We start from the raw sequence: 26086 nt of genomic DNA on the forward strand, positions 1-26086 counted from the left end.
TGGTGAATTTAGTGTGGCCCAATCATTTGCTATTTCTTTGGGTGAACCCTCAGTGGTCCTTATCCCTCCTAGATAGCATCTGGGCACTTGGAGTGGACCTACTGTAGCCTCGCTGTGGCCCGAGTGTCTGGAGAGCAGGGTTGTCCGGATCCATAACATCCTCAAGTGTCTGCTGCGGGTGGGTGATCTTGTCTACCCGCCGGCCCACAGCCGCTGTGGTGTGTCTGATACCAGGACCATCCGGGCATTGTGATGGCTCTCCTGGCTGAAATCCATGGTCCCAGCCACCTGCCCCGAATCCTGAAGGTTTAGCAAACTGTACCCTTGGTCTTAAGCCCAGGATCACTCACTCCTTCACCATTTCCCACCGGGATTGTTTCTTGATCTCTTGCATACCGCACACAGGCAGCGGGAGCCACAGGCCTGCCTGTTTCACCCCCATGCTTCTGCCGCTGGTGCCTCAGGCAGGGTGCAAACGTGAGCACAGCTCCTCTTGGAGGCAAGCAGCCCCCCAGCTATAGCCATTGCTCCTGGAAAGTTCCTAGATCTTTACCCTGTCTGCAGACTTCCCCCTGCCCCACTGGGGTTCTAGTTCAAGGAAGGAAACGGGACCCACGCTGACCCTTTCACTCAAATCCATTCTCTCTTCTTTTTCCCATCAGCTGCTCGACCAGAAGGAGAGGACACTTCTTTCTCCTGTATCAGGAAGGTCAACTTCAATCTTCTACTCCCTTCTGTCTTCCAGGGAAGTTCGTTCTTTGGGATCCTAACGGCACTCTCACTATTGTGCAGAGAGATAGCCTGCTCCCTTATCAATGAAAGCACAGATCAGAGCAGATTTCCGAAGTGTCATACCTGCACTGCCGAGATGCACCTGCGGACTGGGGCCCTCCGTCCTCTCCACACCCATGCACCAGAGCCCACGATCACCCAGATCCTTTAGCTTATATAACATCAACTGGGACGTGTGAGGTGTGTCTATGCATTTCAACCTGGAGAGCAGTGAGAATTAATAGTGAGATAAAATTACCAACAGCAGCTTTAATAAGAATACATATCACACGGTCATTTTCCTACCCAAGAATAGCAGAGGCGTGATCAAACATTTATCACTCTTCAGTCCCTGGTTTTCATAAAGTATTTTACTGTCTTCCCTAATTAATTCTACCTTTCAACAAGAAATTTAGGATGGGCTGCTATTGTTACCCCACTCTTACATGTCAGAGACCTGAAGCCGAGGTTAATTAAATGACTTACCCAGATGCCCGTAGGCTATGTTGGCAAGGCTGTTGTCTTAACAGGGCTGCTGGCAGAGACACCCCAAGAGATGGAAATTTAAGAAACCCTATTCCAGCAGGGGGCACCAGCTACATTACAAATTTGGGTCCACCTTAGCTTCCTGCTGGTGGAAACCTTGCAAGATGGTAAACCCAAGAAGAAAATTGACCCCAAGTGTCACGCACATGGCAGCCTCCCCTACATCTCTGACACAGACACAGTTCTTGGGTTTTAAACAGACTTTGCAAACCAACAGACACGCCCCTAGTGTGTTTTAAAGCATTCAGCATACACACACTACTATATATAAAATAGATAATCAACGGGACCTCCTGTATATCACAGGGAACTCTACTCAATACTCTGTAATGACCTATATGGGAAAAGAATCTGAAAAAGAATAGATACATGTATATGTATAACCGAATCACTTTGCTGTGCACCTGAGACTAACACAACATTGTAAGTCAACTATACTCCAATCTAGAATAAAAAATTGAATTTAAAACAAATGAAAACAAAAAAGAGTTCAAGATAGGGGATCTTACTTCCAAAGCTCAATCCATTATGACGTCTAGAATCTCACAGTTATACTTCCCCTCCTTTGGGTATTAAGACATTGGGGGCCCCAGTTTTTAAAAGGCTGTAATAAAGATCTCTAGGAAAGGCAACTCTATTCATAGATATGCTACTGTCACCGCTTAAGGAATTCTTAGGTGAGAAAGAAACAGAAGGAGGAAGAGGGTGTGCATAAGGCTGGGATGGAGGGTGTGCAGGACAGTGACATGGGGACAGCATGAACCAACGCCCTGCCTCACACTCTCACTCAGGGTTGGGTCTCTGGGTGTTTGAGTTCTAAACTCTTGCTTTTTTATATCCCATAGATAATATGGCTTGATGGAAAGCTTTTAGACCCGAGTTTGAATGTTGGGTCCATTGGGAGGCTATAGGAAGTGCTCTATCATATTGGATTTTCCCTCCTTCTATAGAAAGGAAGGCTCATTCTAACAGCCTGGGAAATTCTCCCTTAGTTTATCACAAGTAGGCACACAGATACAAAAGGTTACGCTTTGACAAAAGCGAACACCAGATTAGCACGTCTCCAATTTTATAGTGAGTGCAGATCACTTGAGAACGTTGTTGGGCTGCAGATTCTGGTTTTGTACCTCTGAGGATGGGCCTGAGAGTCTGCATTTCTGAACAGCCCCCAGAGTGGCCAATGTTGATGGTCCCTGTGGAGCATGTACTGAGTAGCAAGATGCTACAGAACCTTCCCCCAAAACAAGATCCATTATCCTCGGCTCTCAGAGACACGTGTCAAAAGCATCCCAGAAGTCACCCAGATCTCCCCTCCCTTTTCCCATCAAAAGGCATTTTCAAAAAGAAGTCTCATAGAAGCAAAATGCTCAGATGATCTAATTCAATCCAAGTGAAATTATGTCCAATGCAAGAGTTACTCCCAGTTCTACGAAATGAGGGAAACACAAAAGTCTCTAGAGACATAAAGTGATTCTGCCTCTTAAACTCTTTTACATTCTTTCCAGTAAGATCAAGATGCAGAAAGTTGAGACCCCCTACTCCTTTAGAATGATTGTTTTTAATCTAGAAAAGCAATAAAGCAGATGTTCTGCATTTATTTCCTTTTAAAGGTATACTGATAGAAATACGCCCTAAATATTGTATTATACCAAGTTAACTCAATAGCCTATTGGAAAGTTTATGCTGGACTAACTCTTCATATAAAAAGAATTGATATATTGGGCTAGGGCAGGGGAGTGGGGAAAGATGAAAATAAATACTCTAGCTGGGGAAAAATGAAGAAAACATACTTATGGAAAAACACATGCCACATGTTAGACAATGTGTTAAGCTTGGTCCTTCTAATAGTCCTGTGAGGTAGATAATATTAGCCCCATTTTACAGAGAAGGAAACCAAGGCTCGAGGAAGTTAAGCAATTGTACGGGTTTGCACAGCTCCTGTGAGCTGTGGAGCTGGCTTGAGCCGAGATCTTCAGATTTTAATTCCTGTGATTTCTCACTTTACCAAAAGTACTTCCTTGGAAACCAACAGTCATAAACCTTCGAGGTGCTTCTGCACGTCACGACCAGACAAGTCATAGGACGTTTGTCATCATTTAGATTATATTTCAAGAATTCTCCTAGTGTTTTCTATGTATCTCCACACATTTCAAACAGAATCTGTCCTTTTTGGTATAGTTTTTGTATGGTTAGATTGAGTGTAAGGATCTGTAGACACATACCTCTACGATGGTTGAATCTGTTACATACACTGATGTGTTTGTGTTGAGCTGGACGCTATGCTGGGTGCTCGTGGCATGAAGGAGTGTTAAACCTGATCTTCATCCTATACGGAGCCAGATGGATTCCCGACAGCTTACAATGTCAGAAGGAAGGGCTAACTTCCTCATAACCCACCCAGAGACACGGGTCCTCTTTCATCATCCAGGTGAGGGTTTATGCTCTGCAGGAGCACTGATTGCTTACCTAGAAGCTGCTGCCTTCCTAGCTCCAAGTCTCCCTGGGACAACAGTCCTCAAAACTTCAGGATCCATGAGTGTCACCCTGTTAAGTCTAGATTTCCAGGGCCACCCGCAGAGTTTCTCATTGAGCGGGTCTGGGGAGCGGCCCAAGAATCTGCCTTGCTAACAAACTCCCACGTGATGCCGATGTTCCTGGTCTGGGGACCAGCCTGAGAACCAGCTGTGTGGCCCTGTGGGAGGGACCCGGGGTGGCAGTCCCACGGGCCAAGGTTTCAAGTATGTTTATATACTTTTTCTAGGAAGAGAGTCCACATCTTTAATAAGATTTTCAAAGAGGCCTTCACCCTCAACAGTTAAAAACTAATGCAGTTAGAACAATGTCAAAGCCTTGATCCTAAAGTAAGTAACCCAGGAAGAAACCATCTTAATCCAGTACACATGCTATCGTATGTGAAGATTTTTAACACATTTCAACGGAAAACAAGGGAAAAAACAAGAGAAAATTCCCTTTGGCATCATTCTCTATTATTGCTAGAGAAAGAAAGCTGAAAATACATCACACACACACACACACACACACACACACACACAGACTCTATCTTTACGTAAGAACCGTACATATGTTTGATAGGAGCTGGTTGTTTAGCTTTCTATGTGGAAAATAAGGTATATTCTTCTTCTCCAGTTTGATCTTTAACCATCAACCAGTTTCCAACTGTCCTTGCATTCTGTAAAAATAACCTGGAGAATTTTTATAAAAGGCGTATTTTAGAGCAGAATGATGGAGTGTCCTGTCATGATGAAGACTCCATTTCGATATTCTTGAGGCGTATTTCAGAATTTGGAATCATTTGTCTACTTGACAAGCTGATGGTCAGATCTGTACAAGGGCTGCAGTGTGTGTGTGTGTGTGTGTGTGTGTGTGTGTGTGTGTGTGTGTGTGTGCTCTGCAGTAATGGCCAAGGCCATTACACGTGACAGTCGGACCCCTTTGTTATGAGGCGTGGAGGAACCAAACCGTAGCACCATCCAACCCTGCGATTTACTCTTTGAAAACTCTCCAGGCGGATCAACCACACGGCGATTCAGTGAGTCATGCAGGAATTGCCTCTGTGAGAAAAATAAGGAAAACAACAAACAACATCACATGTGTGGACTAGCAATGACCGTGCTGTGCAAAGCAAGTGTGTCCCATTCTCATAAGGACCATCTCCACCTCAACTAGACCCTAGCTGTCAGTATCTTTTGAACATGTGATGATTTCTCCTTAGCAACAAGCAATACATTTCCTCACCAAGAGCTCCTTGATAAGACCATTTATTATATACATTGGTCTCCTCCTACTTTCCAAATTAGCGCCAATGCCCGTAGGTCGCAGAGTCTGTGTAGACGTGAAACATCTTCTACCAGCCCCTGTGCCCTCTCTGGGCCAACACCTTCCCTGTCCTTTTGTCCCTCCCTGTGATCTCCTTGCTGGGACTGGTTGTAACCATGGACCTGGAACCCTGGATTTGGACTATGCGTTTGACCCTTGACTCTGCGTTTGTGCCTGGCCTTGTCTTCAGTTCTTTGCCAAACGCCGTGTCTGGGTCTCCACCGGGGATCCTGCGGGGCTCCTGGAAGCTGGACCCCGGGCCTCCTCACAGGCCCCCTGCTGGAGAAGTGCACGGGGGTGGGAGAGGGACCCTCGCACAGCACCTACTGATTAACTGCGTGGTGAGGACGTCATAGGGAGGAAGGAAGAAAGAGATGCAGTAAAGACGGACCATGGGCGCAAGGGTGCCACGAAGAAGGGGCGTCTGTGCTCTGGCCCACCTGGGAGTGTTACCAGCAAATGTTTATAGAAAGTCAAGACCTAGGTGGGCCCAAGGCACCAGATCTGATGTCCGCGTGTTTCCTTTAATCTAGTTCCACTTGTGCTATTGAATTATGGTTCCTATGCAAATATTTACTTTAATAAACTTTAAAAAATATGTTAATAAAATGTACTTTCACGTTCTAATATGCCTCTCATTTAATTTTATCTCAAGGCAGTCATGACATTTTAACCAATTTTGCTCAGACACATCTTAATGGTAATAAGAACTTTTCTTAATGGAAAAGCTTTTTCTTCTACATCCATGCACAGTCACTTTGAGACCAAAAAGAAAAAGAAAATTTGAGGATTCTCCCCATTTTCCTACTTGTTCCCTAAAGTAAAGGGTCCCAGCTTTTCTCACGTGTGAGTCACAGGGCATCTCTGAAAGGCTAGGCCACCACTGCCCCCCCCACCCACCGTGAATTAGTGAGAAGTTCTTTGGTGAAAATAAAAAAAGGATCATTTTGATCCATCATCTAGACACAGGAAACAGCACAAGAAAAGTGTGTGTGCCTGCTCACTAGGGTGTGGACCCATAACTCCATTCTCAGCAGTCCAGATCTGCCGATCCTGCCGAGTATATGGAAAAAGATAGGATCACTGGAAATGCTACAAAGAGTTTTGGAAATAAAATTTTAACTCAGCCTTTGACACTTACCACACACGTACTTTTTAAAAGCTGCATTACATGATGTTACAATTAAAAAGCAAACATCAAAACATGTTGTCACATGCAAATATAAAACAATGGGCCATGTCTTATAGCATCTGCTTTAAGTTAACTGCAGATGTGAAATGTTGATAGAAGTTATTATCATTGCTGGGTGTTTTGTACTTTACATTATATCACAATGTACTTAATTGGTTCGGACATATTTTAATAAATTTGATCTTAATCAAATCAGGCAGAAATTTTCTGAAAAATTTACTTAGTTGTTACTATAATACCTGAATACTTTTAAGTAAAATGCATTCAATGGTGTCTTTTTATATATGGGAATTTGGGATTTAGTTTTCAGAGAATCTATGAAAATGCCATAGACATTACAATACGAGGTCCTTTTTAAAAAATTTATTGAGATATAGTTGATTTACAATATTATGTTAGTTTCAGGTATACAGCAAATGGATTCAGTTATACATATGTATATTCTTTTTCAGATTCTTCTCCATTATAGGTTATGACAAGATATTGAGTATAGTTTCCTGTGCTATACAGTAGGTCCTTGTGGCTTATCTATTTTATACATAGTAGTTTGCATCTTTTAATCCCAAACTCCTAATTAATCAGCTCCCCGCCGTTCTCCTTTGGTTACCATAAGTTTGTTTTCTATGTCTGTGAGTCGATTTCTGTTTTGTATACATAAGTTCATGATAAGTTGCATCATTTTTTTAGATACAAGGTTCTTATTCCGTTAGAAGGAAATCTCACTGCTTTAATGTAAAATCTCAAAGAGAACTTGGGAAAAGGCAAAAAAGAGAGACAGAAGAGTCCTTTTATTTAACATATTTCCCGTTGAATCACATGACAGTTCCACTGACCGTGCATGGTAGAGACCGCCCCCAGCTGACTGTGAAATCCCAGCAGGATATGCCCAGCGCCAAGGGCACGTTGCTGAGAGAACCACAACGTTCCATGTGAAAGCTCCAAGCACTCTCAAGTCACTCTAAGGCCAAAGGTAGTTTCCTACGAGGCTCAGTAGCCAATTAGAAATAAATAAAAATAATGGGCATTAGAAATGCAATGTTCATCTGTGTTGATGAACGTTGCACAGTGCCTGACACATAACAAGCGCTCAATAAAACCAAATAAAAGAAATAAAACGCTAAGGGAACACAGTGAGTTGTCTGCTGAGAGGAACAATACATTTAAACGGAGCACGTAAATCCCTTGATGATCTGAACTGCGCCATCCAGTACTGTAGCCACACGGTGACTATTTAAATTGTAACTCATTAAAATGCAATGAAATTAAGAAGTTAGCTCCTCGGTTGCACTAGTCACATTTCCAGGGAGGAATAGCCACACATGAGTGGTGGTCACCATCTCAGGCAGCTCAGATGTGGAACATTTTCTTCATCAAGAAATTTCTATTTGACATCCCTCTCCTGAACAATTGAGGGAATAAAAACATAAGACTGAAAATGTTGGATGGAGTGAAGAGACACAAAAGGTCCACAGCAAAAGGCACCATATAGAAAAGCTAGTTCACGTTGGGTGCCAAAATGAGGCGGAAAAAATACAGCTTTATGGGGACGTACGGGGTGTCTGGGGATCCTTTGTGAAGAGGAAAACTTAGGAGAAACCCACTAAATCATTTAAATCCACCTGCTTTTATTTTGTGTTGTAATGTAAAGTACAAAGAGGGAAAAAGCATCTTTTTAAATTGTAGGTTAGTAGAACACCACCTGCTGTCATTTTTTAGTGTTAAATATAGACTTACAGTCAACACATCTAAGAATGAAGGGAGTGCTCCTTTGTGACAGGCAAGAGCACATAGAAATAAAAATTTATGGTACAAGACATTATTTTGAATTTGGGTTTTCACAGTTTTCTTTCAGTGAGGAGATAGCCAGTCTCATCACTTACGGCTTTTTCGTCTGACTTACAAGGACCAGTCACCTTCGTGGTTCTACGCACCATTAAATTTTATCTTCGGTATATTCCCCACGTGTAAACCTAAATCTCTATTAAGCCCCGGCAATATAATGCTGTAAATTTCTCTGGAGTACGGATAACCATTCCATCTCTGTAGAAGACATCATTTTTTCCACATATGAAAATGATTAAATGAAAAATTTAATGACCGAATCTAGAAAAGCTCCTTTAGGCCACAGAAAATGAGTTTAATCTGTGAATGTGATTTATGCCTGTTGGGGAACCAAACTTCATCGTGCAGCCATAGCTCACTATAAAATGTGCCGTGGTACTTGCCCTCCTTGACGACACCTGTCTTTATCCTCTGGGGGGGTATTTAGTACCTCGGTAAGTCCCCGAGCCACGAGACCGTCGGTCTCCACCCTGCTGGCCAGTGGAACGCCAGCTATCAAAATTGTTGACCTGTGACTGAAAAGTGGCTCACAAGGAATGTTTTCCTACCCTTAGAATGAGAGCGTTCTGTTTCATCGCGGAGGTAATTTCAAACAGAGATAGGGAGGTGGGAGTATTAAGGTAATGACCGAAACAAGACAGCCACTTAAAAAGTCACGTACACACGCAATTAGCCAGGACCCTGGGAGCTGCAGCCACTTGCTATGTTGTAGGGTATGTAAAATGATAACTTAAATTTGCGTTGGAACACCCAAATGCTGTGCATGTTTTCAAGGAATTGGGGGCACTTTCGTTACACAAGGAAATGTTAATACAAGGTAAGGCCAAGGGACGTTGCTTTGATTCTTTATAGCTATCTGTCAATAATTGAGGTTGAATTTAACCATGTATTCTAATTACTTTATGATTAATTAACATTTACATAATTTCTTGACCATTGAGATACACATTTATAATTCTCATGTAGTACCTATACCAAGAATGAATAAATATGTTTAAGAAAAATACTTCTGGGCTTCCCTGGTGGCGCAGTGGTTGAGGGTCCGCCTGCCGATGCGGGGGACACGGGTTCGTGCCCCAGTCCGGGAAGATCCCACGTGCCGCGGAGCGGCTGGGCCCGTGAGCCATGGCCGCTGAGCCTGCGCATCCAGGGCCTGTGCTCCGCAACGGGAGAAGCCACAAGAGTGAGAGGCCCGCGTACCAAAAAAAAAAAAAAAGAAAAAAAGGAAGAAAAAAAAAGAAAAATACTTCTGCCACATCATATACGCCAAGAGAAGCTAAAACATGATATTTCGACACACAAGTATTAAGAGGTATCTGAGTATTACCACTAAGAATTCCCCTCGTTAATAATCACAGATTTCAAAAGTTACCATTCAGAAATGTTAACATAATGATGTTTGTTTTCTTATTCCCTGTATTAGTGATCTGTTACTGTGTAACCAAAGCACCATGCCTGTCTCCTCAGTTTCCTTGGTCAGGAGCTGGGCGGGACTGAGCTGGGTTTTCTGTTCAAGATTTCTCACCAGGTTGGGATCAAGGTGTCGGTCAAGGCCATGGTCATCCCAGGGCTCAAATGAAGCCGAATCTCGGCTTCCGAGCTTTGTCCATGGTTGTAGGCAGCATTCGGCCTGACAGGCTGGTGGGCCCATCCCAGGCACCCTCTGCTCTAGGGGGAGAGGGCCAGCGGGCAGAAGGCAGAGTCTGTGACCTATAACCTCAGTAGTGACGCCCATCAATATCCTCCCCCTGCATTAGGAGCAGGTCACCGGGTCCAGCCGAGCCCAAGGGGAGGGGATCACCCAGGCTGTGAAGGCCAGGAGGCTAGTAGTGGGGGCCGCATGTCTCCCGCACTCCCACCCCGTACACACACGCCAACGCTGGTCACCATCGTCTCTCCATCACGCCCCCAACACATGGCTCAGACCTGCTCCCCTCTCCTGGCCGCGCTCTCATCTCCAATTTCAGATTCTACTTTGGACTATTGTGATGATCTTCTACCTACAATTCCCACCATCTTTTTCTTTTCCTGCACGATGGCAGGGAGGAAACGTGAGTGTGAAGCACAAGGGCAGGACAGCAAGCACCCCCAACACGCAAGGACCGGGCCAGCGAGAAGACCCAGTCAGCAGCTGAGAGGAAATCTCTAGAACCTGAGCGAGTTCTAATCCTGTCTTAATCACAGAAGTGTGATTTGGGTAAGGTCATTAAGCCTCCCTGTGTCTCAGTCTCCCTCTAAATGCTGCCGTTTGATGGACCATGCGTTGCCCGTCAGCACGTTCCCCTTGCCTCCTGCCATGCCTGGCTTGGGAAGACACCACCAATCACGTGACAGTGAGGTAGCCCCAGCTGGCTCTGCTTCCTCTCCACGCATACACTCCCTAGTAAACGCTTCTGGTCTAGGAACTGGGGAGAAGCTTAGATTCACAAATGTATGAGACCCATAATGGAAAAGAAGTTCTATGGATGAGAGTATTGCTCTTTGAATCTTCCTTGATTTGAGCTTCTGTTACTTGACAAACACGTGCAGAGCACAGCACTGTGTGTGCCGTGAATGCAAGGTCTTTGCTCAGAGTCTAGCGAGAGAGACGAAACGCAAGCAGATTAAAAACTGCTAATGGTACGGTGTGACACAGCGATAATAGGAGCACATCACGCACAGAAACAAAAGTAACAGAGGAGAACGTTGTGTCTAGGAGGGCCCGCCAGTGCAACGGACGAGTGAGTTCTGTTAAATAACTACAAGATTACAGAAAATAACAGTGACAACAATAATACACTTATAGCATAGTAACAACAATACAAGTTCACAGAGGACGACAGCAACAAAAATATTCATGATAATAGAAGAACAGACTTTCACCCAAAGGAAAAAAGTACGCGCCGAGGCGCAACACTAAGAAACCCCATCTGAACAGGGATACTGAGTAGCTGCATATTCCTGGGCTGTGGGCCGGAATCTACAAACCTAGGCAGGACCTCGCGGGGCACTGGGCTTTCTCCTGTGTCCTGTACGCAGACGGGCGCAAACAGACTTTATCACGATGGGCACTGGCACCTTCACGCCGTGCTTTAGGAGGCTCGCTAAGGGGCTGATACGGAGAATGGGTTGTGGACAACGGGAGAACCGAAAGCAAGGGAACCCTAAAGGACAGTTACGCTGCAGGTGACGACGAGCTAAACCTGGGTCACAAAATGTGGATGAAGAATATTGGCGACTCCACAGAATGGGATGTGGATAGGTGAGAAGACTGAATGGCTTCAACAGCCCAGGAAATGAGTGAATCATAGAGCAACCAACCCACACGAGGAATAGAGGAGCAAGCAGGTTTGCAGGAGGAAAAAGCCGTGAAATCGGTTCTGCTTCGTGTGAGGTCTTGGGCAGATGCCGTGGTGGTGACTATTCCGTAGCAGCCAGACACAGCACCCGCGAGAGGTGAGCACACAGACACGGAAGCTGCCCGCACCCAGGAGGCACGTTCTGGAGCACGCACGGAGGGAGAAAACGTGAGTGTGAAGCACAAGGGCAGGACAGCAAGCACCCCCAACACGCAAGGACCGGGCCAGCGAGAAGACCCGGGAAGGAACAGAAGGCGTGGTGACAAATACTGACTCATCACAAGGATGCGATGACGAAACGACAAACCCAGAAGCCAAGAAAGCAGAGCGCGACAAGGAAGAAAAAGCCCCGTTCACTGTCTCAGAAACGCTGTAAAGAGTTGACGTCGGACAAGGAACTCACTGTGTCCTTTTGACCTCATCACTGGGAAGCCATTACAGACTATGGAGAAGGGTTTCCACTTGCTCAGTGCGGTGGCAGTTAGATTAGGACGAGGTTAGAAGTGCCGGCAAGGGGCAAAGAGGAGATGGTTCAGCCGAACGGTCTGTCACTCCGTGACCTGGGCCTCCAGCCTCCCGGCCTGCAGGGTCGGCTTTCCTGCTGTATCCCGCCTGGTCTCTGAAACAATGCCGCATACTTTAAGACTTCCATTCCAGCAGCATCCACTCTACAGTACTAATGTCTGCATTAAAGTAACACTAATTAATGTAACAGACAAACCCATATCTCAATGGCTTAATCCCGTAACATTTTATTTCTCACTATGTAAAATTTAGCTAGCAGTAGGGGTAGATAGGGTGGCACTTAACTCTGGGAGTCAGTAGTGCCCCTAACTGACAGAGTGTCTGTCAGTCTTCAACACGTGGCTTCCAGAGTGACCTTGGCCATTGATTTCCAGTCAATAGATAAGGGAAGTCATGGCTTGGAGAAGAAATGCCTGGCCCCGAGGTAACACACACCACTATTAATGGTCCTACCTTAAGGAAAGTGGGCTAGGAAACTTAATCTTAGTGGGGTAGCCACGTCCCAGACCAACTTCACAAAATGAAATAAGACCATGAGTGTCTGGTCATCCGCTAGCCGCTCAGGTCACAGGGAACACCGCGCAACTATCACAGATTGTGCCTCAAAGACAATCCAGGAGTACGAGGAACATCTCATAATATCAACCTTAAAAGGAGAGAACAGTGGCTACACTGTAAGTCACGTTTTGTATTTTTCTATATCTGCATCTAAAGTCCATCATTGTCAATATGTACTTCTACATAAATGGTCGGCTAGACGTTAAGTATTAGTAACGTTTAGTGTATAAGTATTTGTGATTTTTATTCTCTATTCGTTTCTATATTTATGTGCTTAACCTAAAATTGATGTGCTTTTTTTCATCTGAAAAAGAATAAGTGTTATTTTTATTATAGAATAAAAATAGCTTAGCACGTTGCCTGGCAATGAATAGATGCTCAGTGAACCTCTGTCAAAGGAACGGATGACATTGGATGAGAAAGAAAGAAGGGACCGTGATTAGACAATGGGGCAGGGCCCAGGGGCTTCTCCGAGGATGGGCCAATTGGCCGTGTGTATAGACTGAGGAAAAGAAATGAGTGCAGAAGGGACACGCTGCAGATACACAGTGATGGGACGAAAGAATGTAGGATCAGTGGCCCTGGGGAGGGGCTGGTTTGGGGCAGGAACCAGAGACAAAAGGGAAGTTGCACTGAGCAGGCAGAGCTGTAATAAGAAGACAGGGTGTTGAACGGTTTCACAGCTCTTGTGTATAACTTTGTCTCAGTAAAACAGGTAAGGTTACCTGCAGAGGGTGAAGGGATGGGAGCCGGGTGGGAGGCTCTAGTGGCGTTTGGGGGGTAGAATTATAGTAATGAGTGGTCCTTGGGTTTAAATTAGAAAGAAGAGGAAGATTCAATTCAATGACTAAGTATTGTGTAATAACATTTTCTATACTTTGCCTCAAGTTTTATGCGACTTTTTTGTAATTATAATGATCTGATGTTATTTTCTCTAATTTTGATCTGGATGTGATGCAGGCAATAGGTCAAAATCTTGGCTCTATAAAAAATAAAAGTGGGGCTTCCCTGGTGGCGCCGTGGCTGAGAGTCTGCCTGCCGATGCAGGGGACACGGGTTCGTGCCCCGGTCCGGGAGGATCCCACATGCCGTGGAGCGGCTGGGCCCGTGAGCCATGGCCGCTGAGCCTGCGCGTCCGGAGCCTGTGCTCCGCAACGGGAGAGGCCACAACAGTGAGAGGCCCGTGTACCGCAAAAAACAAAAAGTTGTTCAGGTTTCATGAGTAGTTATTCTCCCCCTGGAAACCATTCTCTTGGCATCACTTAGACCCACACTCCCAAGGACAGGTTGATCCCCACACTGCTTTTTCTTTGTCTCTGATGGAATAAAGAGGCCAGTAGGGGATTGGCACATGGAGTGAAAAAAAAATAGTAAAGAGTTTGCAGCACAGACATTCAGAAGAAGAAAGTATTTGCTTTGGTAGAAAAATAAAACTCCTTCTTAATAATTTCAAATAAATTCCATACCTTTTTCTGTGCCCTTGAATGAGTCTCGGTCTTAGGTGTGCAGACGTGATTACTCTGGTTTGAATGTTTCTGCCTCACCCCAAACTCGGATGATGATGTTAGGAGGTGGGGCCTTTGGGAGGTTTAATGCTCCAGGGGGATCCCTCGACCCTTCCGCCAGGTGAGGACACAGCAAGAAGGCACTGGGGGTAAACCAGGAAGAGGGATTTCCCAGAAGGTGACTATGCTGGTGCATGCTGGACTTCCCAGCTTCCAGAACTGTGAGCAATACACTTCTTTTGTTTATAAGTAACCTACGCAGTGGTCTTTTGCTGTAACGCCTCGAATGGACCAAGTTAGTGACTGATCTGCTTCTCTCCCGCTATTTGTCAGGAAACCCTGGGTCACCTGTACTCAGATTCATTGGTTTCCATAGAAGAGCTCCACCCATTTTCTCTGGAGGGAAAGGACTACTCCTAGTACTGTCTACTTTGAATAGAGAGTACTTGCCAACGCACCTGGCACCTCCAGTAAGCCCTCCATCTGTGTTAGATCCCAGTAAAGGGAATGTAGCAGGCTTTGGGCACGGCCAAGAGTCACCAGAATCCAACAATCCCCTTCCCAACCCTCTAATGTCTACAGCTTTCTTTCAGGTGCCACTTAAGGTTAAGAAAGGCTTCGAACAATTACTGGAGAAGTTTCTTCTGTTAAAGGCCCTAGAGAGGCAGCTAATTCACCCTTCAACAGTCAGTGTTCGCTGGCTCTCAGAGCAGGACCTGGGCATGGGATGGCTGAGTCCCCCCGGGCATCTGTCAATTTATCAGTTCATGCTTGCAGAGTTATAAAGACCCTAAGAAGGAAGAAATCCGAGTGCGCCAAGGCGACTTTGAAGAGAATTATGATGGAAGTGTTTATGAAGATTCCTGATAAATGAAATACCACGCAGGGCATGGCTTATTGGTGAATTTGAGCTGTTTCAGGCCAATTTTCTTGATAATCCCACATGTGCTCACCAGCTGACCCAGGTCTTGATCTCATCTGCTGGACATTACTGAGATAGTCAGAACATTCTCCTGGGCTGGGAGTGGAGGTACAAATCGGTTTTCACAAAGTAATGTCAGTGTGTGTGGAATTTACCATAACCAAGGGGTTTTCAGATATATATCGTTAGATAACCATTAGTGGATTTTATATTTACAGTAAGCATGGGAAAAAAAGATTAGTATGTGCATAACTGACACAGAAAAAAACAGTAAAAATATCTGTAAATACATTAATGATACTTAAATTTAAAGACAACAGAGCTATAAACTCTACAATTGTAGAACTTTGGAGAGACTACAGAAATCAGAGTTCACATTTTATTGGTAGCATAACACCAACTGTGTCTAATTGGTGACCGTTGAAATTAAGATGTAAGGTGATTAAACCCTATCAGTGTCCTTCAACCAATCTTGCTGCACTTTGTCCTGTCAATATGTAACCTGTATTCAATAGCAATGTCTTCTTTTTTTATTTTGTTAAAAGTCATGTCCTGTAGGTTATATGAAAAATAAAACCATAAAATGAGAATTAGATCAATTCTGCAGAGTTTAGGTCCTATTCACATCCAGCAAGATTTTTCTCCTGTAATATTCAGATAAAGGAAAGTTAGGGCCTTGAATTATACAGATAAAACTTCAGTGCTTGGGCTTCCCTGGTGGCGCAGTGGTTGAGAATCTGCCTGCTAATGTAGGGGACACGGGTTCGAGCCCTGGTCTGGGAAGATCCCACATGCCACGGAGCAACTAGGCCCGTGAGCCACAACTACTGAGCCTGCGCATCTGGAGCGTGTGCTCCGCAACAAGAGAGGCCGCGACAGTGAGAGGCCCGCGCACCGCGATGAAGAGTGGCCCCCGCTTGCCACAACTAGTGAAAGCCCTCGCACAGAAACGAAGACCCAACACAGCCAAAAATAAAATAAATAAATAAAAATTAAAAAAAAACAAAAAAAACTTCAATGCTTTACTTCATTTTGTTTGCATGAACATAGACACTATATTTTTTAAAAAGATAGACATAACTTCCTGCTATTCATCTAAAGACAATTCAGACTTAATTCATGGAAGCGACATTTTCTAAACAATCATTTAACAAGCTAAGCGCTCCTTGAAAAAAGTTATGGACTTCTTGTAACTGCCGTGGGCTGTGGCCTCATCCTGGCTGGAGCTGTCCTCACCAGTTTCAGTGCGTACCCACCTGCCTGTTTACAAGCAAACACAGAATTAGGTGATACCTGGTAACCCCTTCACGTGTCATGGCTCTAGGCATTCTGTCCATCGGAGGTGGCTGGCTTTGAAACCCAACAGGACCCAGCTTGCAGAGATAAGGAAGCTAATACACACTGCAGCCATGAACGTTGATCCTCCTTTCTGGGTCAACAGCTGCTGGTCTGAGGCTCTCTCGGACTAAAGTCTGGGGACATGATGAAGCATTTGGGAACATGTCATGTATCACTCTGGCCACCATTACTACCCCCAATGCCATAGTTTGATGTTTCAAGGAATAAACTCCTGCCTTGTTATTTGTTCGTGTGAGGATCCAGAAAATGGTTCGATTTCACTGATAAAGCCCCGAGCTACGATAGCAGTAAGGCTAGCTTTATATGGTATAGAATCCGTTTGAATTGTTTGTGAAACCCCTCTTCTCAGACCACTTCAATTGGCCAGAGCAAAGGGGAGGAATCAGTGTATTTTATAATGATCAAGGAAAGCACCACGGTGAGTAACATGTCGTAAGAGCAGCCTCTGACACAGGCACCCTGCACCGTCACCAGCGAAGTAATATATCATGGGCTTCACTTGCCAGCCGTGGACCGTCTCAGCGGCACACCCCTGGGCTGGGCAAGCTGACAGCTTCTGCTGGATTCTTAAATGTGAAACACGTATGAAGTTCATGCTTACTGAAGACACTGGCAAATTACTCCTGACACTGTTCTGTTTGGCTTGATAAACCCAGAGAAGGCGTCAGTAAGTTGGGCAGAGTTGTGAAAAACACTCTCTACTTTCAAGTAGAAAATAAAACTTAAGTTACACTTCTCTTTGCAACTAGACATCTTTAAAACGTATATACTTGCACAGGAATATACGACTCTGGGTATTAATAACTGCAGAATAGATATCCCACTGCAAAACTGAATCTTGTTTGATTCTAGAATCACTAGAATGGCGTTTGGGGAGAAATTCCTTTCAAAGCCTTCTGGCTCAACTTCCTATACTCTGGGGGCTCTCTGTTATGACAGACAAGGTATCTTGTCTATTTTTCAACATCTTATAGCCCCTATCCCATTCGCTCCATGAAATAGCTGCTTTCTTCACAGCCCATAGGCATAGCTGTAAGCAAGTCTACCCACGAAAGAAATTTTACCCTTTAAGCAGCTGCTGAGAAGCAAGCTGCCTCGGCTGTTACCACAATCTTCCATTCAGAGCTGACTTGTTTATTCTTGGGCATTTAAACTGTGGCCCAGAAAGCCACGAAGGGAGGCCAGTTATAAATGTTAGATTTGATTGGAGATGACATTCCAAAATAAACATGCCAAAGCGCAGTGGAGCATTCGTCCATGCATCTCCCCTGCCTCGTACACGGTCGCACAAACCCGCAGACACACAAACACACCAGCACAAACAGAGCATTTCCTCAGCAGCTACGCCACACTCAGGCTTGCAAACACACAGAGACGTGCACAGTTTCTACCCAGTTCAGTAGAGGAAGGAAAGAGAAGTGAGCTTCATCCGTCAAAACAAATATCGTTTCACTCAGCAGTGAAATGTGTAAGGAAGGCACTAAACCCCATCTTCCAACATCATCAAAGAATATTTTTAAAGACACAGAAGGAAACATTCACCCCGAAGGATCAGCTAGGAAGTCCCTTTTGCACATCACTCAATTCTCTAATGAGAAAATAATAATGAGAAAGGAAGGAATTGTTTTGAAAAGAGCACACACACAAAAAGACATGTGAACCAGGCTGAAACTCCTGCCCAGAAACCAGACAAGCAAAGACAAAAACCAGAGAAAAAAATAGAGAAAATTAAAGAAAAGAGGATATTTAAAAGGCATATTTAGCAAACTATGAAAAAAAAAAAAAACCCAGCATGGGCAAGTGTGTTTAGAAAACGGGATGGCCAGGAGCAAGAAAGAAGTGGGGAGCAAGGAGACACTGAAATTCATCTTTCTCCAGAGTGTTCTGCCCTGAGGAAATCGCCTACTATGTCAGACCTCTCTCAGTAAGGAGGAAACTGAGGGGGCGACTTTTAAACTTTAACCTCCCGGCCTGTTCTCATCTCCACTTTGTCTGGGTTGCTGGAAGGACACAGCTTAGTCTGAAGTCGTTAGAAGATAGTTTCTCTTTTGCTTTTTTAAAATTTATGTTATGGAAGTACAGTTGATTTACAGTGTTGTGTTAATTTCTTCTGTACAGCAAAGTGACTCAGTTTTACATATATAGTCTTCTTCATATTCTCTTCCATCATGGTTTATCCCAGGATATTGAATGTAGTTCCCTGTGCTCTACAGGAGGACCTTGTTGTCCATCCATCCTGTACACACTAGTTTGCACCTGCTAATCCCAACCTCCCACTCCTTCCCTCCCCCCTCCCCCCTCCCCCTTGACAAACATAAGTCTGTTCTCTGATGACAGTTTCTCCCTTGAATCTTTTAGTTTGTGTGAGAATCGTGTGTGGGGGGGTGGGGGCTGTTGCTATGATACTGGAAGAAAAAACAACAGAAAAGGAATATTTGATGCTAATTTGCTGACATTTCCTAGCAGTTCCTAACCTCACTCCAGACTGTCATTAGATTATTTCTGTTCGTGCTTCTTTCAGTTGCCTCTTTTCAGACAATAAACTCTCTACCACCTTCACGGCTACTCCTACCACTACTACACATCATTCACAAAGTACCGGCTAAGTGTTTGCATGGACCCTGCATAATGGTTCCGGGACAGGCTGTGCCCTCCTATCTTGTGATCATCTTCATGTCTGGTGTTTAATGTTAAAGATGATGGATGGATTTGTGACCTCAGGTGAACCCAGTGAGGGCTGTGTCACAGGCAGGTGACAAACCCAGCACCTTAGAAGAGTATCTAGAAAGTTAAGACTTTGGAGGCAAAGTATAAGTTTAAATCAAACAAAAGCAAGCATTGCCTTCATTACGTGTAAAGTACTAGCTTCCAAGTGTGTATGTTCCACTTTTATTTCATCTCATTTTTTTTTTTAATCCTGGAACTTCTCTCAAGCATAAAGTCTTTATTTTCATCACATTTCTCCAAAATGCCTTTATTTTTTGACTTGACAAAAAAAGCAGGTATCAGCCTGTATCTTCTAGAGTTTTCCCCTGGGTAGTTAGATGGATAAGGTAACAAATTACCAACAGATCAATTTTGGCTGTGGGCATGGAATGCTGAATGTGAAACTGCTCTAATCAAGGACAATTTCTAATAATGTTACACACAGGAGAATCAGAACACTCGTGCTTCTGGAATTATTTTCTGCCTGAACTCAATTTTTGACTTACTCTTCCCACATCTCAGTGTGAGCTGAGCCCCAGAGCACTTCCGATTAGGAAGCAAGAGGGGACCAGCATCACTGTCAAATCTGAAGGGTCTGGAACTCTCCCCTACCCGCAAGCTAACAAGTTAGCCTGCCACGCTTTCACTGATGCTCCAAAAGACCCAGGACACCTGGGGCAGAGATGAAAAATGATATTACTCACAGCAAAACAGTAGCCGGGGTGTCAGCATAGTCGCCTCGATTCCCCAGGAGCATGGGGAGACTGAAGACACCTCCTCCTACCCTGGGTTGCACTGCAGGTGAGAAACCCTAAGTTTGGGGGGATCACTGCTTGCATAGTTAGTGGACGTAAGCCTGCTCCTTTTTCGAGAGGAGATGGTATCTGCTCCCTCAAGGTTGCTCTCAGTGCAAACAAAACCCTGAGAAATGGCCCAGGTAAAGGGCAGTCAGGGACTTGCATGCTCAGGAGACATAGCAAGACATGTGTGAGCCTGAGAAACCCATGTTAGAAGGAGGGTCTCGCACCAGAGAACATCCGCCAGAGAAGCCCTTCGCAGGATAATTGATCACCGGTGGCAGACATTTCAAAGAAATCAAAGCCACTTGAGACATAAGTGAGGGGTCAAGACTGTGCTTCAAGTTTGGACTTGAAGTAATGGCCGGTTGAAAGAATTAGCAAGAGTTCCCTGCAGTTTTCGCTCAACCCTCTGAAACAGAAAAGTGACCACTACTGTCTTAGTTTAAACCCCAGCTGTGCCACTTACTAACTGAGGGAACTTGGCAAGTCACTGAGTCACCTTCATTAATTCTCATCTGTGTTAAGAGAATAAGAAGGGTAACTAATTATTGAGTCATTGTATTAAATCATTTAATTTATGTAGAAGGAACTATATAGGTGTCAGTTACTACCACTCTACTATTACTATCGTCATAATGATTATTTATTACTAGCATAAAATAGACAGGAATAATACGTAACACACACTTAATAGAGCCAGGGCAATGAAAGAAGATAAATTCGCATTGGAATTAGAATAGAGGCAGTTTACTTAAGGATTTCACCAGCTCCTTGTGAGGCTGAATTAGCAGTTAATATTAGAATCTACTGCAGTAAAGAAACTGAAAAAGTGAACAGAGCCTCAGGGACCTCTGGGATTGTAACAGAAGATCTAACATTCCTGTCACTGGAATCTTGGAAGGAAAGGTGGAAGAGGATGAAGCTGAAAAAGTATTTGATGAGGGCTTCCCTGGTGGCACAAGTGTTTGAGAGTCCGCCTGCCGATGCAGGGGACACGGGTTCGTGCCCCGGTCCGGGAAGATCCCACATGCCGCAGAGCGGCTGGGCCCGTGAGCCATGGCCGCTCAGCCTGTGCTTCCGGAGCCTGTGCTCTGCGACGGGAGAGGCCACCGCAGTGAGAGGCCCACGTACCGCAAAAAAAAAAAAAAAAAAGTATTCGATGAAATAATGCCTGCAATGTCCCAAATTTGGCAAAAGACTATAAACCTAAAGATTCAGGAATTTAAGAAAACTCTGAACACAAATCCAAAGAAATCCACCTCAAGACACAGTATAGTTAAATTTCTGAAGACAAATTTTAAAATCTTGAAAAAAGCAAGAGAGAAATAATATATTACTTATAGGGAAAAAGAATTTGAATGACAGATTTCTCATCAGAAATCATGGAGGCCAGAATAAAGTAACACAACATTTTTCAGGTGCTGAATTTCAGGTGCCCATTCAGGTACTGAATTGTCCACTGATTCCCTTCCCTAAAGTTTACCAGAAATTCCTAGTGCTTATTTACAATAGCCAGGACATGGAAGCAACCTAAGTGTCCATCGACAGATGAATGGATAAAGAAGATGTGGCACATATATACAATGGAGTATTACTCAGCCATAAAAAGGAACGAAACTGAGTTATTTGTAGTGAGGTTGATGGACCTAGAGTCTGTCATACAGAGTGAAGTAAGTCAGAAAGAGAAAAACAAATACCGTATGCTAACACATATATATGGAATCTAAAAAAAAAAAAAAAAGGTTCTGAACAAGCTAGGGGCAGGACAGGAGTAAAGACACAGACGTAGAGAACGGACATGAGGACACAGGGAGGGGGAAGGGAAGAATCTGGGACGAAGTGAGAGAGTGGCATGGACATATATACACTACCAAACATAAAATAGAAAGCTAGTGGGAAGCAGCCACATAGCACAGGGAGGTCAGCTCGGTGCTTTGTGACCCCCTAGAGGGGTGGGATAGGGAGGGTGGGAGGGAGACGCAAGAGGGAGGGGATATGGCGATATATGTATATGTATAGCTGATTCACTTTGTTATACAGCAGAAACTAACACACCATTGTAAAGCAATTATACTCCAATAAAGATGTGAAAAAAAAAAAAGAAATTCTTAGTGCTTTAACGCCTTGGTTTGGTACTTTCTAATGGTTTGCACGTTAGAAAGAAAGAACAGAACTTCAAGAAAAATGAGGCGTATGTGGCAGTAAAGAAATTTTGTAAGTTCTGCAGCACAGAGCACACGGCTGCCATTGCCAGCCTTGCCATTCTACCCTGGCCGCCAAGCCCTCTCCTTTTAACACACTCCTTCTCACAACAACAGCAAAGAGAACAGCAGAGAGTCTTTTCTCGCTTTGTTTTTGCTGTGTTAGCATTACTTAAATATTAGTTTCACTATTCAGCTGTAAAACGCATTCCCCAAATTGTTCCAAAACTAATAAAACTAAAGATAGTATCACGTGGGCAGTGGTCAGGAAAGGGAACTCTGTATGTCTGAGTGGGTCAGTGTTTACACATCTCCATCATAACTCAGACTTTTCTAAATCTAATCTGATGTCAGCTCATGGGATGATTTAGACACACCAACTTTTAATACCACATAAAATCATGTCATTTAATTAAAGCTAAACTTATTAGATACACGAGAAGTGCACACAAAGTTGTAATCTAAAATGAGGAAGTAAAATCAACTTTTATTTCTAGATGTCATGGTGGTTGAAGTTAGAAGATTTTAAGATTTATATGATATATAACTATACCATCAATATATATAAAGACTTGTTAAAATATGTCCAATATTAGTGTAAAAAGAACTCAGGCTTTGGAGTCTGCAGATCTGGGTGAACCTCAGCTCTGCTGCTAACTTGCCTGTGGAATTTGGAAAGTTATATAAACTCTCTAAACCAGGGTTTTTCCCATAGGTTAGAAAAATAATAGCACGCTGTGCCAGGTGAATTAACTCAATATTCTCATAAGTATTCTCTGAAGGAGTCCTCTCCATTCTCCCCAAGAAAGAAAACCGAGACTTGGAGCTGTTCGGTAACTTGCGTGTAGTCACGTATGTAACTAGGATGGACCCAGGGCTGCAGCTCAGGGTGTCTGATCCCACGTCCTTTTCATGAACCACCCGCTCTACTGTTTCCCCGACACCTGGTTTTATCTCTAGGATCAAATGCGATACATTCATAAAATCCTTTACAAGTACTTGGCACGTTGGAGCTACCCACTATTCATTTTATCCTTATTGCCATTACTATCAACATTCTTAGTATATATAATATCTCCAATGCGTTCTGAAATGAGCCAATGCCTACCTTTATTATCAAATGATGACAGTTTCTGTGGCCCTTATCCGATAGAGTATAAGATGTCATGACACACATGTAAATCACAACGTACCTTGACATAATTTGTGCTTTATCTTGTCAGTTACACATCCTAACTTGAATTTTCGCCTACACTTTTCTTCCACATCTTTTGAGTCTGTCTCACACTCCAGTTACTTACAAAGATGTCTTTCTCTCCATCAGACGCTAAGATCCTTAAAGGCAAGAATGATTGTTTATTCATCCTTATTTCGTCAAAGCTATACATGGCACTGCCCCAGGGTTAACACAGAATGAATGTGGGAAGAACGAACGCATGACTGTCTCCTAACAATTTCCTCTTTTTCATTTCCAGGGGAAATTTCTAAAATTTGGAAAGTTATATTTCATTTCTAAAACACTAGTGCTTGGGAAAATCAAGAATTTCCACTACAATTGATTTGCTCTAAAGGTGAATATAAGTTTTGAGGAATATTAGAAGGAGAGAAGGCTGCCTTGTACATAGGACTCTACCGACCTCTTCACACCCTTGGAACAGCATAGAAGGGTCAACACTGACCATAAGGAAAAAATAGCAATAGAAAGTGGTCTAAGAACACGTGGCTTCTTCTACATGGAGAGTGATAAAATGACTATAACATCTTCCAGTGTATCATATCACGTTTAGAGGAAAGTGATGAGAAGTCAGCCATCTACACACCTTTGTGATCAGGGCAGTTCAAGACTGAATCCCCAGCTTGAATAATGGTGAAAGATACCAAGGCTGACAGGCTTGCTGGAAGGTGATGCCTTGAGCAGCACACAGCACCTTCCACAGCTGATGATGTCCCCAAGTGTTTGCAAGAGATTGAAGCCCCTATTACTTCATTATATATTTATGCATGCATTTTATTTAACAAGCCTAAGGCTATAATTCAAAGGATAGAAACAAATATAAGACGTAAAGTCCAAGGGTTATTCACAAGAATGTTTGCTTTATGTGAGAGGAACTTCAACGACTTCACAGTAGATGCTTAATTCAGAAGTTCGTGCTTTAAAAGATATTCTGTGATTATAGATTCTAGTATGACATAATGAAAGGAATGAAATTCTCAGACCATAAAGCCTTTGGTTACATTTCTTGGCATATACTATAGGGAGCGTTGTAAAGATCAAGGACTGAGATTGAGAATATTGCATTTTGACATAAACCACCAAGAATAAAGTGTGTCCTCCGTTTCTAGTGCCTAAGGTGTAAGAAATTACCCAAATAATGTAAACAGTTGTGTGAACAGAAACCGATGTATTCTAGACCCCAAATCTCAAATAGCTTCAGCTCCAACTCAGGCTGTTAATGAGTCCGAAACAATGTACATGATGTAACAAAATTAGTCGTGCGTGAATGATTTCTGAATTCTAATTATCCTACGGATCCACTGTGCTTTATAAGCTGAACTCGCCACACAGCCAAGTCCCTCAGTCTGTAGCCACTGCCCTCTTTTTTATCCCTCAGTTCTAGGCTGTTAGGATGGATTCCCAGCCCAACAGTGTTTCTCAAACGCTGTCCCCTCTTCCACCACGAAGGTCTGTGTTTGAGTGACTTCTCTGAAATGCAACCTCATCCTAAAACATTCTAGTGGCTCCTCCACCTTTTAAAGATGGTATCCATATGCCTTACCTAAAAGTCCTACATAATCTGGCTTCTTCCTACTTTCCCTGTTCATCGTTTCCTCACCCTTAACCCTCACTTCCCTACATCGCCCATGTTCCAGCCACGCTGAGCTACCTAGCGTTTGCATTCTTGCATTTTCACAAGCCGTCTCTCTGCCTGCAACACCCTTCCCACACTTGACGGCCTGGCAAACATCCACTCATCTTGGAAGGCTCACTTCAAACCTTTAGCTCTTCTAAGAGACCTTTCGGGACCCCACCTGCCTCCAGGTAAAGGTGAACACTCTCTTCCCTGAGCCTCCGCTCTGTCTCACGTCTACTTCTCTAGTTTCTATAAAGCACCTCTTTTTGTATTTCTTAGTACATACGCTGGGCTGTAAACCACTAATGTCAAGAACCACCTTGCTCATTCATATCTGTCGGGTCTGCGTGAGAGTTGCACGGTACCTGTTTGTGGAATGAAGAGATTATTCAACATCAAGTCAAACATATAAATCTAATTCTATGGGATCCTTTTTCAATATATCTTAGAGTGAGAAGCAGCCGCATAGCACAGGGAGATCAGCTTGGTGCTTTGTGACCACCTAGAGGGGTGGGATAGGGAGGGTGGGAGGGAGACGCAAGAGGGAGGGGATATGGGGATATATGTATGTGTATAGCTGATTCACTTTGTTATAAAGCAGATACGAACACGCCATTGTAAAGCAATTATACTCCAGAAAAGATGTTAAAAGGAAAAGTCAGATATAATTTAAAAGTTCATACTAAATAAATGCCGCATTCAGTCAAATCCAGTTTCGTTCGAATAAGTTTTGAGTGTCTGTGACTCTGTGCCACGTTCCAGAGATCTGGAGGGAGGACAGATAGGAAGAGTCATAGGTCCTTTGTGATTACATGGATGATACAAGAAACATGGACTCTATTTTTTGCTGCCTGGGGAAAGTTGCCAGATGCCACCAGAGTTTGTCCAGTCCAACAGAAAACCACCTGACCAGCATTTCAGAGAGTTCTGGAGAGCTCCCTGCTGGTGTGAAAACCTAAGGGGAACCAAAGCCATGCCCTTCTCTGTTAAACCTATATGAATAGCAATCTACAACCTCTTAAAACATTGGTTCTCAGAATGTGGTCCTGACGTGGGATCTGAAAGGTCAAAACTATTTTTATAATAATACTAGGACACTACGGCTTTTTTTTTTTTTTTTTTTTTTTTTTTT

This window comes from Neophocaena asiaeorientalis, unplaced genomic scaffold (genome assembly GCF_003031525.2).
Source record: "Neophocaena asiaeorientalis asiaeorientalis breed wild unplaced genomic scaffold, Neophocaena_asiaeorientalis_V1.1 scaffold443, whole genome shotgun sequence".
NCBI lineage: Eukaryota > Metazoa > Chordata > Mammalia > Artiodactyla > Phocoenidae > Neophocaena > Neophocaena asiaeorientalis.